The following is a 16,400-nucleotide window of genomic DNA, read 5'->3' as shown; positions in this document are numbered from 1 at the left end:
TTGGTGTTTTGGATGCAAATAACAAAAGTAAATATTTTTATATTTTTAGATTAAAATAGTGCAGCAAATAGAAAACAAGGCAAAAGCAATGTATGTAAAGATGTTTCTTATGATAAAAAGTGGACCTAGGTTCATGAGTTCACTTGACTATTTTCTCTTAAAGTTGTGGTGGACAAATAGTAATTAATCAATAAGATATGAAGGTGCAGATAATAGTATATGTAAGATCATAATTAATATGGGCATCACGTCCTAACATAGAGATGATACAACACATCTCTCTTGTACTCCACAAGAAAGAAACTTCATCAATCTTGTATTAAGAATTAACACGTCATAGCAATAAGTACTTTGACATGAAATTTGAATATCAAATATGCTACCTTGAACAAACAAGATCATCACTACTGTCACGTGACGAACATAACACATGCATTCACTTTATCCCTAGTGAGGTAGCAAAAGAAAGGCAAAGCCATAATAGATCTTGAACATATTGTTACTATCCAATCACTAAAACCATGCTACTCCATCTAATACACACATCACCCCACACACGCTCTTGCACATATGTATGATCAGAACAAATACTTAAGAATGGATACATAATATGCATCTATCAATACATCTCACAATATAATATAATCAGATCTCATAAAATAATATCACATAATAAGATCCACCATATAGGTATTATAAATATGACATAATCATGATAGGCAGCTCATATGACACTAGGAACTATGAACAACATGAGAGAAATAGATCAAGCTACTGCCACAAACTCGTAGTACAAATGCATAAGTCATATTATTTATCACTACTGTTGACATGAGTTGCACCTCTTAAAATAAATATTTTCAACACTGCTATTGCTTTCAAAATAAAAAGCTCTAGCACATGAGTAATCTTGCTTCCTTCTGCGCAGGGCCTTTTTTTTACTTTCATGTTGAGTCTTCATCTTCTTGGTTTATGCACACTAAGAGAGCATAGTTGTCATTCTGAGTATAATGTGCATGGTCCTTTATTATTGATTGATTTATGATTATGACTATTGCTTGTTCTCAAATTATTTGTATCTAGTCACCCTTTGAACTTTAAAGGTGTCCTAGCATTTATGTTTTGCTATTCCATAAAGGACATGTTGAGTACCACTTTCTTATGTTTACTCTATGCTAATAAACAAATAGTTGCTTTCAATGCACAATTATTAATGATCCTTTGTTTGAGTTACTTTTCATGTCATAACATAGCTGCTAAGTTTTATTTTTAGAATTGTATATATCATGCATATGTTTAGAGTACTTTGACCCCATCTCACAATGCTTTACAATGCTTGATCAAGATTGTGTTGGCTGCATGTCACCTCAAAAATTATTTTGTTATCACTTATCTACTCGAGGACGAGCATGAGTTCAGCTTGGGGATGCTTGATACATCGCAAACGTCTCTATAATTTTTGATGCTCCATGCTTGTTCTACACCAATTTCTATATGTTTTATTTACACTTCGTGGCACTTTTATGCATTTTCCAGAACTAACCTATTGACAAGATGCCACAATGCTAGTTCCATGTTTTTTGTTGTTTTTGTATTTCAGAAAAGTTGTACAGGAAATATTCTTGAAATTGGACGAAACAAAAGCCGAAGTTGCTATTTTACCGAAGCGAAGACAAAGTCCAAAGCAGAGACGGAGGGGGCGCCGAGGCGGCCAAACCACCTCTAGGTGCTAGGTGGCCTTGACCCCCGCCTAGGCATGGTGTGGGGCCCTCGGGCGCCCACCGACCTCGCGGTTCCGTCTATATAAAGACTTCGACGCAAAAACCCTAAATATACAAACCTCTTGTTATATGGTATATGCGTGTTGTATTACCAAGGGGGCCAAAGGCCACAATATATAGTACATGTACAGGTGCAAATATGCAGGAAGCCTCCTAACATATGGGGAAACTACAATATACAGATATATACTCTAACACCCCCCCCCCCCCCCGCAAACTCATGGTGGATCCACAACACTGAGTTTGGAGAGTAAAAAGTCATGCTGCGCTCGAGTTTGTGCCTTTGTAAAGAAATCCGCCAACTGCAAATCTGAAGACACATAATGAACCGCAACAACCTCATCCTGCACCTGAGCACGTGTATAAAAAGCATCAACACCAATATGCTTGGTCAGCTCATGCTTGACCGGATCACGTGCAATACTGATAGCACCTGTACTGTCAGACAAAAGTGGAGTGGGTGTCGTAACAGAGACCCCAAAATCTGCAAGCATCCACCGTAACCAGGTCACCTCAGCAATCAACAAAGCCATAGCCCGCAGCTCAGCCTCAACACTCGAACGAGAAACCGCTACCTGTTTCTTCGTCTTCCAAGCAACAAGCGAACCACCAAGAAACACACAGTAAGCAGAAAGTGAACGACGATCCGTAGGATCACTCGCCCACGTAGCATCCGAGTAGCACTGGAGCTGGAGAGAGCTAGAACGAGGAAAGAAAAGGCGACGAGTGATCGTGCCACGAAGGTAACGAAGAACACGGAGGAGATGACTGTAGTGAACAGTGGTAGGAGCTGAGACAAACTGACTCAGAATATGAACAGGATAAGAAATATCAGGACGAGAAGAGCCAGCATGCTGACGATCCTGGAACTGCTAACGTAAACTGGGATCCCGCGTCCAGCAGGTGGAGGAAGTGTGGCCAACCTTGCCACAGTAGGTGCAATGAGGACGAGGGCGGAGACTCGGACCGCGAGGCTGCTGACATAAACTGGAATCCCAAGCATCAAGTAGGCAGTGAAGCTGCGCTATCTCATGCGCAGAGAGGGGCGCGACTGGAGAGGTCGAAGTACAATCAGGTGCCGACGAGGAGCTATCATCCACACGCACAGAGGCCACCAAAGGGGGTGACGGAGAGCAACACGCCGATGAAGACAGAGTCGGCAAAGCGCGGTCATAACCACGTGAAGAGGCCGCGAAAGTCGATGTAGAGCGGCATGCCGACGCAGACGGAGTCGACGAAGCGCGGCCATAACCGCGGGAAGAGGCCGCGAAAGTCGATGTAGAGCGGCAGGCCGATATAGAGGAAGTCGGCGAAGCGCGGGCAGAGCCGCGTGAAGAGGCCGCAAAAGTCGATGTAGAGCGGCAGGCCGACATAGACGAAGTCGGCGAAGCGCGGGCAGAGCCGCGTGAAGAGGTCGCAAAAGTCGATGTAGAGCGGCAGGCCGAGGGAGACAAAATCGGCGAAGCACGGCCAGAGCCGCGGGAAGAGGCCGCGAAAGTCGGTGAAGAGCGGCGAGCCGACGTAGACGGAGTCGGTGAAGCGCGGGCAGAGCCGCGTGAAGAGGCCGCAAACAGCGACGAAGAATAGCTAGCAGTCATGCACGGAGGCACCGGACAAATACCAAGTACCGAAGGTGGGCCCAAAGAAGGGGCGGGATCAGCGGAAGTCATAGCTCTTTTTTTCTCTTTTTTTTTGCTTTTTTTCTTTTTTTTTGCTTCAGACGGAAGTCAACTCAGTAGGCAGAAGGGAGATCGATCTCAGGAGGCAGAAGGGAGATTGAGCGGGCAGGGATGAGGCAGCAGGGAGATTAGCGCTAGAAGGAGGGCCACACGCGGCCAGGGAGATTGCAGCAGGGAGATTGACCACACGCGGCCACGCGCGGGACGTGCGGCCGGAGAGCAGGCAGCAGGCGACGGGCGCGGGACGGGCGGACGGCAGCCGGGATCTCCACGCGCGGGACGGGCGGGCGGCCAGCGATCGATGTAGGTGGCCGGGCGACCGGCAGCGGGAGGCGGCCGGAGGAGGGGCGACGGCGCGGGAAGGCGGGCGGCCGGCGGAGGGGCGACGGCCGGCTGGGGAGGCGGAGGGACAACGGCCGGCGGGGGAGGCGGGCGGCTGGCGGCCACGCACAGAGAAGATCGGGCAGCGCGGCCGGAACACGTACTAGACTAGAGGATCAATTATTTTGCTCTGATACCATGTTAGATGGTATATGCGTGTTGTATTACCAGGGGGGCAAAGGCCACAATATATAGTACATGTACAGGTGCAAATATGCAGGAAACCCCCTAACATATGGGGAAACTACAATATACAGATATATACTCTAACACCTCCGTCCATGAAAAGTTCCGTCGCGGCCGCCATCATCTAGAGAAGATTCGGGGGACAGAAGTCTCTGTTCCGGCACGCTGCCGGGACGGGGAATTATCCTTGGAGCCATCTCCATCAACTCCACCGCCATCTCCATCGCCATTGCTGACTCCTACGATGAGGAGTTAGTAGTTCTCCCTCGGGGCTGAGGGCTCTACCGGTAGCTATGTGGTTTATCTCTCTTCCATGTACTTCAATACAATGATCTCATTAGCTGCCTTACATGATTGAGATCCATATGGTTGATACGTCTCCGACGTATCGATATTTTCTTATGTTCCATGCCACATTATTGATGATATCTACATGTTTTATGCATACTTTATGTCATTATTATGCGTTTTCCGGAACTAACCTATTGACGAGATGCCGAAGGGCCAGTTCCTGTTTTCTGCTGTTTTTGGTTTCAGAAATCCTAGTAAGGAAATATTCTCGGAATTGGACGAAATCAATGCCCAGAGTCTTAGAATTGGACGAAGCTTCCAGAACACCCGAGAGTCGCCAGAGAGGGGCCACAGGGCCCCCAGACGCCAGGCTGGCGCGGCCAGGGTGTGGGCCGCGCCCCCCTACTGTGTCGCCGCCTCGTCGACCTTTCGACTCCGCCTCTTCGCCTATTTAAAGGTCCCTGACCTAAATCTTTGATACGGAAAAACCACGGTACGAGAAACCTTCCAGAGCCGCCGCCATCGCGAAGCCAAGATCTGGGGGACAGGAGTCTCTGTTCCGGCACGCCGCCGGGATGGGGAAGTGCCCCCGGAAGGCATCTCCATCGACACCACCACCATCTTCATCACCGCTGTTGTCTCCCATGAGGAGGGAGTAGTTCTCCATCGAAGCTAAGGGCTGTACCGGTAGCTATGTGGTTAATCTTTCTCCTATGTACTTCAATACAATGATCTCATGAGCTGCCTTACATGATTGAGATTCATATGAGTTTTGTATCACTATTCATCTATGTGCTACTCTAGTGATGTTATTAAAGTAGTTTATTCCTCCTGCACGGTGTAATGGTGACAGTGTGTGCATCGTGTAAGTACTTGGCGTAGGCTATAATTGTGATCTCTTGTAGATTATGAAGTTAACTATTGCTATGATAGTATTGATGTGATCTATGCCTCCTTTCGTAGCGTGAAGGTGACAGTGTGCATGCTATGTTAGTACTTGGTTTGGTTATGTTGATCTGTCGTGCACTCTAAGGTTATTTAAATATGAACATCGAATATTGTGGAGCTTGTTAACTCCGGCATTGAGGGTTCGTGTAATCCTACACAGTTAGTGGTGTTCATCATCCAACAAGAGGGTGTAGAGTCTAGCATCTATCTATTTATTCTGTTATGTGATCAATGTTGAGAGTGTCCACTAGTGAAAGTATGATCCCTAGGCCTTGTTCCTAAATACTGCTATCGCTGTTTGTTTACTGTTCTACTGCATCTGTACTGCCTGCAATATTACCACCATCAACCACACGCCAGTCCTGGACAACAAAGCACTTTTCTGGTGCCGTTGCTACTGCTCATATATATTCATACCACCTGTATTTCACTATCTCTTCGCCGAACTAGTGCACCTATTAGGTGTGTTGGGGACACAAGAGACTTCTTGCTTTGTGGTTGCAGGGTTGCATGAGAGGGATATCTTTGACCTCTTCCTCCCTGAGTTCTATAAACCTTGGGTGATCCACTTAAGGGAAACTTGTTGCTGTTCTACAAACCTCTGCTCTTGGAGGCCCAACATTGTCTACAAGAATAGAAGCACCCGTAGACATCAAACACTTTTCTGGCGCCGTTGCCGGGGAGGAAAGGTAAAAGGTACTCACACTCCAGATCCCGGCTACTAAGCTATTTTCCACCGTTGTAAGTACTCGAAGCTATTTCCTTTAGATCCTGCAATTGCATCTTTTTGTTTCTTGTTTACACTAATTAGGCATAATGGAAAACAACAAAAATATGAGAGATCTTTATGAACTTTATCTTGAATTAGGACATGATGTGTTTGAAGAGAGAATTAAAAAACCCATGGAACTTTATATGCATGCTAATGGGAATGTTATTAATATGAATGCTTTGAACACTATTGTTGCTAATGCTATGGAAAATTCTAAGCTTGGGGAAGGTGGTTTTGATGAGCATGATCTTTTTAGTCCCCCAAGCATTGAGGAGAAAATTTTCTTTGATGATACTTTGCCTCCTATTTATGATGATTATAATGATAGTAGTCTCTTAGTGCCGCCTGTTATGGAGGATAAATTTGATTATGATTACAATATGCCTCCTATATTTGATGATGAGAATAATAATGATAGCTACTTTGTTGAATTTGCTCCCACTATTACTAATAAAATTGATTATGCTTATGTGGAAGGTAATAATTTTATGCATGAGACTCATGATAAGAGTGTTTCATTTGATAGTTATATTGTTGAGTTTGCTGATGATGCTACTGAAAGTTATTATGAGAGAGGAAAATATGGTTGTAGAAATTTTCATGTTACTAAAACACCTCTCTATGTGCTGAAATTTTTGAAGCTACACTTGTTCTATCTTCCTATGCTTGTTACTTTGCTCTTCATGAACTTGTTTAATTATAAGATTCCTATGCATAGGAAGCATGTTAGACTTAAATGTGTTTCTAATTTGATTCTTGATGCTCTCTTTTGCTTCAACTCTCATCTTTATGAGTGCATCATTTAATCTGCTGAGCCCATCTTAATGGCTATAAAGAAAGAACTTCTTGGGAGATAACCCATGTGTTTATTTTGCTACAGTACCTTTGTTTTATATTTGAGTCTTGGAAGTTGTTACTACTGTAGAAACCTCTCCTTATCTTAGATTTGTTGCATTGCTGTGCCAAGTAAAGTCTTTGATAGTAAGGTTCATACTAGATTTGGATTACTGCGCAGAAACAGATTTCTTGCTGTCACGAATCTGGGCCTAATTCTCTGTAGGTAACTCAGAAAATTATGCCAATTTACGTGAGTGATCCTCAGATATGTACGCAACTTTCATTTAATTTGAGCATTTTCATTTGAGCAAGTCTGGTGCCTCTTAGAAATTCGTCTTTACGGACTGTTCTGTTTTGACAGATTCTGCCTTTTATTTCGCATTGCCTCTTTCGCTATGTGGGATGGATTTCTTTGTTCCATTGACTTCCAGTAGCTTTGAGCAATGTCCAGAAGTGTTAAGAATGATTGTGTCACCTCTGAACATGTGAGTTTTTGATTATGCACTAACCCTCTAATGAATTGTTTTGAGTTTGGTGTGGAGGAAGTTTTCAAGGGTCAAGAGAGGAGGATGATACACTATGATCAAGGAGAGTGAAAGCTCTAAGCTTGGGGATGCCCCGGTGGTTCATCCCTGCATATTTCAAGAAGACTCAATCATCTAAGCTTGGGGATGCCCGAGGCATCCCCTTCTTCATCGACAAATTATCAGGTTCCTCCCTTGAAACTATATTTTTATTCGGCCACATCTTATGTACTTTGCTTGGAGCGTCTTTTTGCTTTTGTTTTTGTTTTTGTTTGAATAAATGCTTGTGTGGGAGAGAGACACGCTCCGCTGGTTCATATGAACACATGTGTTCTTAGCTTTTAATTTTTATGGCGAAGGTTGAATCTTCTTCGTTAAATTGTTATATGGTTGTAATCGGGAAATGCTACATGTAGTAATTCTAAAATGTCTTGGATAATTTGATACTTGGCAATTGTTGTGCTCATGATTAAGCTCTTGCATCATATACTTTGCACCTATTAGTGAATAAATACATAGAGCTTGTTAAAATTTGGTTTGCATAATTGGTCTCTCTAAGGTCTAGATAATTTCTAGTATTGGGTTGAACAAACAAGGAAGACGGTGTAGAGTCTTATAATGTTTACAATATGTCTTTTATGTGAGTTTTGCTGCACCGGTTCATCCTTGTGTTTGTTTCAAACAACCTTGCTAGCCTAAGCCTTGTATTGAGAGGGAATACTTCTCGTGCATCCAAATCCTTGAGCCAAACACTATGCCATTTGTGTCCACCATACCTACCTACTACATGGTATTTCTTCGCCATTCCAAAGTAAATTGCTTGAGTGCTACCTTTAAATTTCCATTCTTTGTCTTTGCAATATATAGCTCATGGGACAAATAGCCTAAAAACTATTGTGGTATTGAATATGTACTTATGCACTTTATCTCTTATTAAGTTGCTTGTTGTGCGATAACCATGTTCCTGGGGACGCCATCAACTATCTTTGTTGAATATCATGTGAGTTGCTATGCATGTTCGTCTTGTCTGAAGTAAGGGCGATTTACCATGAGTTGAATGGTTTGAGCATGCATACTGTTAGAGAAGAACATTGGGCCGCTAACTAAAGCCATGATCCATGGTGGAAGTTTCAGTTTTGGACAAATATCCTCAATCTCATATGAGAAAATTAATTGTTGTTGAATGCTTAAGCATTAAAGAGGAGTCCATTATCTGTTGTCTATGTTGTCCCGGTATGGATGTCTAAGTTGAGAATAATCAAAAGCGAGAAATCCAATGCGAGCTTTCTCCTTAGACCTTTGTACAGGCGGCATAGAGGTACCCCTTTGTGACACTTGGTTAAAACATATGTATTGCGGTGATAAACCAGGTAATCCGAGCTAATTAGGACAAGGTGCGGGCACTATTAGTATACTATGCATGAGGCTTGCAACTTGTAGGATATAATTTACATGATGCATATGCTTTATTACTACCGTTGACAAAATTGTTTCATGTTTTCAAAACCAAAGCTCTAGCACAAATATAGCAATCCCTGCTTCCCTCTGCGAAGGGTCATTCTTCTACTTTTATGTTGAGTCAGTTTACCCATTTCTCTCTATCTTAGAAGCAAACACTTGTGTTAACTGTGCATTGATTCTTACATACTTGCTTATTGCACTTGTTATATTGCTCTCCATTGACAACTATCCATGAGATATACATGTTACAAGTTGAAAGCAACCGCTGAAACTTCATCTTCCTTTGTGTTGCTTCAATACCTTTACTTTGATTTATTGCTTTATGAGTTAACTCTTATGCAAGACTTATTGATGCTTGTCTTGAAGTACTATTAATGAAAAGTCTTTGCTATATGATTCATTTGTTTACTCATGTCATTACCATTGTTTTGATCGCTGCATTCATTACATATGCTTACAATAGTATGATCGAGGTTATGATGGCATGTCACTCCAGAAATTATCTTTGTTATCGTTTACCTGCTCGGGACGAGCAGAAACTAAGCTTGGGGATGCTGATACGTCTCCGACGTATCAATAATTTCTTATCTTCCATGCCACATTATTGATGGTATCTACATGTTTTATGCATACTTTATGTCATTATTATGCGTTTTCCGGAACTAACCTATTGACGAGATGCCGAAGGGCCTGTTCCTGTTTTCTGCTGTTTTTGGTTTCAGAAATCCTAGTAAGGAAATATTCTCGGAATTGGACGAAATCAACGCCTAGAGTCTTAGAATTGGACGAAGCTTCCAGAACACCCGAGAGTCGCCAGAGAGGGGCCACAGGGCCCCCAGACGCCAGGCTGGCGCGGCCAGGGTGTGAGCCGCGCCCCCCTACTGTGTCGCCGCCTCGTCGACCTTCCGACTCCGCCTCTTCGCCTATTTAAAGGTCCCTGACCTAAATCTTCGATACGGAAAAACCACGGTACGAGAAACCTTCCAGAGCCACCGCCATCGCGAAGCCAAGATCTGGGGGACAGGAGTCTCTGTTCCGGCACGCCGCCGGGACGGGGAAGTGCCCCCGGAAGGCATCTCCATCGACACCACCACCATCTTCATCACCGCTGCTGTCTCCCATGAGGAGGGAGTAGTTCTCCATCGAGGCTAAGGGCTGTACCGGTAGCTATGTGGTTAATCTCTCTCCTATGTACTTCAATACAATGATCTCATGAGCTGCCTTACATGATTGAGATTCATATGAGTTTTGTATCACTATTCATCTATGTGCTACTCTAGTGATGTTATTAAAATAGTTTATTCCTCCTGCACGGTGTAATGGTGACAGTGTGTGCATCGTGTAAGTGCTTGGCATAGGCTATGATTGTGATCTCTTGTAGATTATGAAGTTAACTATTGCTATGATAGTATTGATGTGATCTATGCCTCCTTTCGTAGCGTGAAGGTGACAGTGTGCATGCTATGTTAGCACTCTAAGGTTATTTAAATATGAACATCGAATATTGTGGAGCTTGTTAACTCCGGCATTGAGGGTTCGTGTAATCCTACACAGTTAGTGGTGTTCATCATCCAACAAGAGGGTGTAGAGTCTAGCATCTATCTATTTATTATGTTATGTGATCAATGTTGAGAGTGTCCACTAGTGAAAGTATGATCCCTAGGCCTTGTTCCTAAATACTGCTATCGCTGTTTGTTTACTGTTCTACTGCATCTGTACTGCCTGCAATATTACCACCATCAACCACACGCCAGTCCTGGACAGCAAAGCACTTTTCTGGTGACGTTGCTACTGCTCATATATATTCATACCACCTGTATTTCACTATCTCTTCGCCGAACTAGTTCACCTATTAGGTGTGTTGGGGACACAAGAGACTTCTTGCTTTGTGGTTGCAGGGTTGCATGAGAGGGATATCTTTGACCTCTTCCTCCCTGAGTTCGATAAACCTTGGGTGATCCACTTAAGGGAAACTTGCTGCTGTTCTACAAACCTCTGCTCTTGGAGGCCCAACACTGTCTACAAGAATAGAAGCACCCGTAGACATGAATGGTGAGCTTTGTAGTCTAGATGTTATGCTATTCAAGTGGATTTTACTTATGTGATCTCCGGAGACTCCTTGTCCCACATGTGTAAAGGTGGAGTGTGTGCACCGTGTGGGTCTCTTAGTCTATATTTCACATAATACTTGTTCACTGAATTATGATTTGAGTTGGATGTCTCTATGAAATCATGGTGTGTTAGTACCGCCTATGAATGCTCATAGTACAACGTGGGATGTTTATTAGTATTTGGGAATACATCTTTGAGGTTTGCTTATGGAGCCCTACACGGTGAATTAGTGTTCGTTATCCAGCCAGAGAGTAGTTCAGAATAGCATAGTGAAGTGCTTATAGTTATATTCCTTTATGATAACATTGTTGAGAGTGACCACTAGTGAAAGTATGATCCTTAGGCCTTGTTTCCAAACATCGAATCATCATTTATTTATTGTTTTACTGCATGTTTACTCGCTGCCATATTTATTTCAGATTGTTATTACCACTCATATTCATCCATATCACTTGCATTTTACTATCCCTTCGTCGAACTAGTGCACCTATACATCTGACAAGTGTATTGGGAGTGTTGGGGACACAAGAGACTTCTTGTATCTTAATTGCAGGATTGCTTGATAGGGATATATTTGACCTCTACCTCCATGAGTTCGATAAACCTTGGGTGATCAACTTAAGAGAAACCTGTTGTTGTTTGATACGTCTCCAACGTATCTATAATTTCTTATGTTCCATGCTAGTTTTATGACAATATCTACATGTTTTATTCACACTTTATAATGTTTTTATGCATTTTCTGGGACTAACCTATTAACAAGATGCCATAGTGCCAGTTCATGTTTTCTGCGGTTTTTGATTTCAGAAAAGTTGTTTCACAAATATTCTCGGAATTGGACGAAACAAAAGCCCACGGCCCTATTTCCACGGAGTGTTCCAGAAGACCGAAGAGGAGTCGAGGAAGGCCAGCAGGGGCCCTCCCCATATGGCGGCGCGGAGGGCCCACAATCGCGCCGAGACGTGGGGAGGGAGCCCCCTAGCTCCCCCGATGCTGCCCCTTCGCCTATTTATTCCTTAGTCCCCGAAAACCCTAGTACCGAGAGCCAAAATACCAGAACAGTTCCAGAGACGCCGCCGCCGTCAACCCTAACTCGGGGGGTTCAGAAGATCTCCTCTGGCACCCTGCCGGAGAGGGGAATCATCACCGGAGGGCTCTACATCACCATGCCCGCCTCCGGACTGATGTGTGAGTAGTTCATCCTTGGACTACGGGTCCATAGCAGTAGCTAGATGGTTGTCTTCTCCTATTGTGCCATCATGTTTAGATCTTGTGAGCTGCCTATCATGATCAAGATCATCTATTTGTAATGCTACATGTTGTGTTTGTTGGGATCCGATGAATATGAAATACTATGTCAAGTTGATTATAGATCTATCTTATCTGTGTTGTTTATGATCTTGCATGCTCTCCGTTGCTAGTAGAGGCTCTGGCCAAGTTGATATTTGTAACTCCAAGAGGGGGTATTTATGCTAGATAGTGGGTTCATGTCTCCATTGAATCTGGGGGAGTGACAACAACCCCTAAGGTTGTGGATGTGTCGTTTCCACTAGGGATAAAACATCAATGCTTTGTCTAAGGATATTTGTATTGTTTACATTACGCACAATACTTAATGCAGTTGTCTGTTGCTTGCAACTTAATACTGAAAGGGGTGCGTGTAATGTCCCAGGTTTAGAGACGATCGAGGGGTAGATTTTAGAAAGGGATGTGCATGGCATTGTAAAATACGGGGAAATTTCGCGCTTTTAAAATAAAACTGCATCAAAGGGGAACAGGTTTCTCTCTCGACATCCTACAGGGTTAGGGTTTCGAGAGTGCGATGAACTTGTTCTTATTTAACCAGATTAGGGTTTTGAGAAGAGAGAAGAGAAGATGCATCACAATCTTAAGTTGCATGATTGAATTCAAAATTAAGTGTATGATTGAATTCAAACCAAATTTGAATTTGAATTTCAAATTCAAATATCAAATTGATATCACATAATTCAAACTTGAGATAATTTAATCAACAATTATCATTAATCAAGATTATAAATCATACAACAATTATGTAAAGCTCATTAAGGAAAATGGAAGCTTTATTGATAATCACACATAATACATTGTCAATTACAATATCCAGAATTGAATTATGATACATTACAACACATTACACAAATTGGAAAATATAGAAAATGAAAATAAAAGAAAGATACAGGTTATGATTCTATCTTAAATACTACAAGATCATCTTCACTTAATCTTGGACTTGGTGATCTTCTGGATCATCTTGATCATTTGTTTGAAACCTGCACATAACAAAGCTAAGAAAATAGTTATGCCAAGTGGCATTGCCACTTGGCAGGTTAGCAAAGAAATGGAATAGGGAGGATATGCACAGAGATCAGCCGAGCTGATCCTCTCCAAGTCCAAGTGCACAGCATCAGCCTACACACACACACAGCCTGCTCACAGGGTTGTGTGCATGCAGCACACACACACAGTGAGTCACCAAAGGGAATGGTGGAGCTGTCGACCAGAGAAGCCAGAGCCAAGCATATAAAACCTTTTCACAGTAACCCTAGTTCATTCAACGACTGGATTGCACTGGGTAAGTCCATCAGAAAACCAAGAACAGCAAGAACAGGAAGAACAACTAGAGTTGTTCAACCTGCCCAAAATCACCACAGAACCAAATCAAGCTTCACAAGCTCACTAGGAGGAGCAGGGCAAGCCAGGAACTCAATCATCAACTGAACCTCTACACCAACACCCAATTTCTAGGAGCTGGAGAGAGGTATACCACAAATCATGAGCAAGCAGGGTTTTGCTCATACAATCCATCATTTGCACAAGTCACAGAAAGCAAAGTGGGTAGATACCCTATGTTTGTGTCATCATCTGGCTACTAAGCCATTTGGTGCAAGCAAACATGGTAAAGGCCATTAGGAAATCATCCTATGGGAACAGCAGTTATGTAAATTAATGCATAACTGAAGAAATCCAGCAAGAGATGAAGACACAACTAGCCTAGCCACATACTTAGCACCTATAGCTACTGATGCCACCAGACTGATAGACACTCTGTGTCTATCCATGTTTGTCAACATCAAAGGCCACTGGGAATCCATCAAGGGATTAGCCAGTGAGCATCTATTCACCACAGAAAGCCAATATAGGTGGGAGCTACCCTAACAGCAAAGATTTACTGTCAGGGCCACCTCAACCACTTTACCAAATCTCACAGAGAAGCTAAGCACTTATATCATTACCCAGAAGGGTTCAAATGAAGCTAGGGTTCCCAATATCTTATTGGCATCCCTATAGCTTTACAAAATCAACTCATATGATCATCACTGCAAGGCAGTTCACATCATTTATCTATTCAATGAATCAAAACTACACAGATAAATGAAACAGAGAGGTAAACTATGCACCAGGCCTTGCAGATGATCCAATGGATCATTGCAGATAGGCACAGGCAATGAGCAAGCATGCAAGCAACAAGCAAGTGGTGATCAATTGATCACCAGAGCCTGCTAGAGCATGCCAAGGCATGCTAGAATCAATAACTAGCATCACACATGAATTGTAGGAATTAAACAACCACAGTCAATCAAGAGATGCCTCACAGATAATCAAATAATAACTCATGATTGTATCCAGAGCACATCAAAGGCATGATGAGCCACTGGATCAAGGTGCTCAAGCAAGCACACATCAAAGCATAATTGAATCACACTGTAAGCTCACAGTAATGCTCAATTGAGCACAATCCTAATTCTGAGCACCAGAATAAGCCACCATGGCTCTGGTACTTGCAAATTTGCAAGAATTGCACACTGCAATTAAGCCAGAGAATCATACATGAACACACATGAACTCTGGCAAGTGTAGCAACTAGAACAGAAGCACAGAATAGGAATTCAGTAAGAATAACAAGCTTTAAGCATGGCCGGGGCAACACTGGTCAGGGCCAGTAGGGCTAATAGCAAGGACGGCAGCAGCACAACTTAGGCTATGGTAGCAGAACAAGAGCAAAAGCTAGCCAGAAGGGCAGCAGCAGCGCACAAGCATGCACAACAAGCACAATCAGTGGCGCACGACACAGTCTCTCCATGGGGAGAGGCAGGCCAATCACTCAAGCAAGAGCGCGGAGAAGGAAGAAGGAGGGGATAAGTGGAGGCGCGTACCTGGAGCGGAGCACCCGACGTGCCATGGCGGCACGGCGGCACAGGCCACCACTGCAGCGCCAAGCCGCGCCTGGCCTGGCGTCGCCGAGCGCGAAAGCCCCAGCACCGCCACGGCAGCAACCACGGCGACGTCATGGCACCAGATGCGCCGGTGAGCAACGCACCACCGTGCGGGCGAACGCGATAGGGACAGATGAAAAAGAAGGCGAGGTCCAGATCGAGCCAGTGGACCTGACGCGCCGTCGTGAGGCGGTCCAGATCCGCCGAACCTCGTCGCCGGAGTTGGCCGGAGAGGGCCGAAAAATCTCGGCGAAGGCGGCGGCGACCACGGAATCGCCAGAGAGCGGAGGGGATTAGGGTTTCGACGCGGGGAGAGAGGAGAGAGCGAGTGATACGCGTACAACATGCGTCCGTTGGGAACCCCAAGAGGAAGGTGTGATGCGTACAGCGGCAAGTTTTCCCTCAGTATGAAACCAAGGTTTATCGAACCAGTAGGAGCCAAGAAGCACGTTGAAGGTTGATGGCGGCGGGATGTAGTGCGGCGCAACACCAGGGATTCCGGCGCCAACGTGGAACCTGCACAACACAACCAAAGTACTTTGCCCCAACGAAACAGTGAGGTTGTCAATCTCACCGGCTTGCTGTAACAAAGGATTAGATGTTGTTGCGGTCAAAACCCACCGGCGGGCAGCGACGGGCAACACAGTAGAGCCGGTAACAACCTAGGGCTGCGGCTGGCCCAGGTCCCTCCGAGCGACGGCCCGCAAAGCTTCTGGTACACACGTCTGATGCTGTTGCAAGGGCATGCCACCTGACCTATACCTAGTCAGGAAGGTGATGGAGATGCCTCGCTTAGTTTCCTGCATGGCATACACGTAAACATTAAATACGAGCCTCGATCGGCTCTCAGGTTATCCTGTGAATCGGCTCAAGGAGCCGATCCACCCATGATTCGTACGAGGTGCACGAATATATGGTGGTCCTGCTTGATCAATATAAAGCTAATGGGATCTACGACGATTTAGGGTTTTCACCGCATAATCAGATCATCCTACTCAGGATTGGGCCTCGCGGCCACGTACGGTGATCGTAAGCCGATCCTAGACAAGGCCTAAAAACCAACACGAGGTTGATCCCCGGAACATCCTGTCTAGGACTAGCAAACGACACCCTACGTGCCGCTGGATCCTCCCGCCCTTTGTAAGGCCTAACTATTGCAGATATTAAACTAATCCTTGGTGAACAAGGAGCAA

This window comes from Lolium perenne, chromosome 3 (genome assembly GCF_019359855.2).
Source record: "Lolium perenne isolate Kyuss_39 chromosome 3, Kyuss_2.0, whole genome shotgun sequence".
Classification (NCBI taxonomy): Eukaryota; Viridiplantae; Streptophyta; class Magnoliopsida; order Poales; family Poaceae; genus Lolium; species Lolium perenne.
This window is presented reverse-complemented; position numbering follows the sequence as displayed.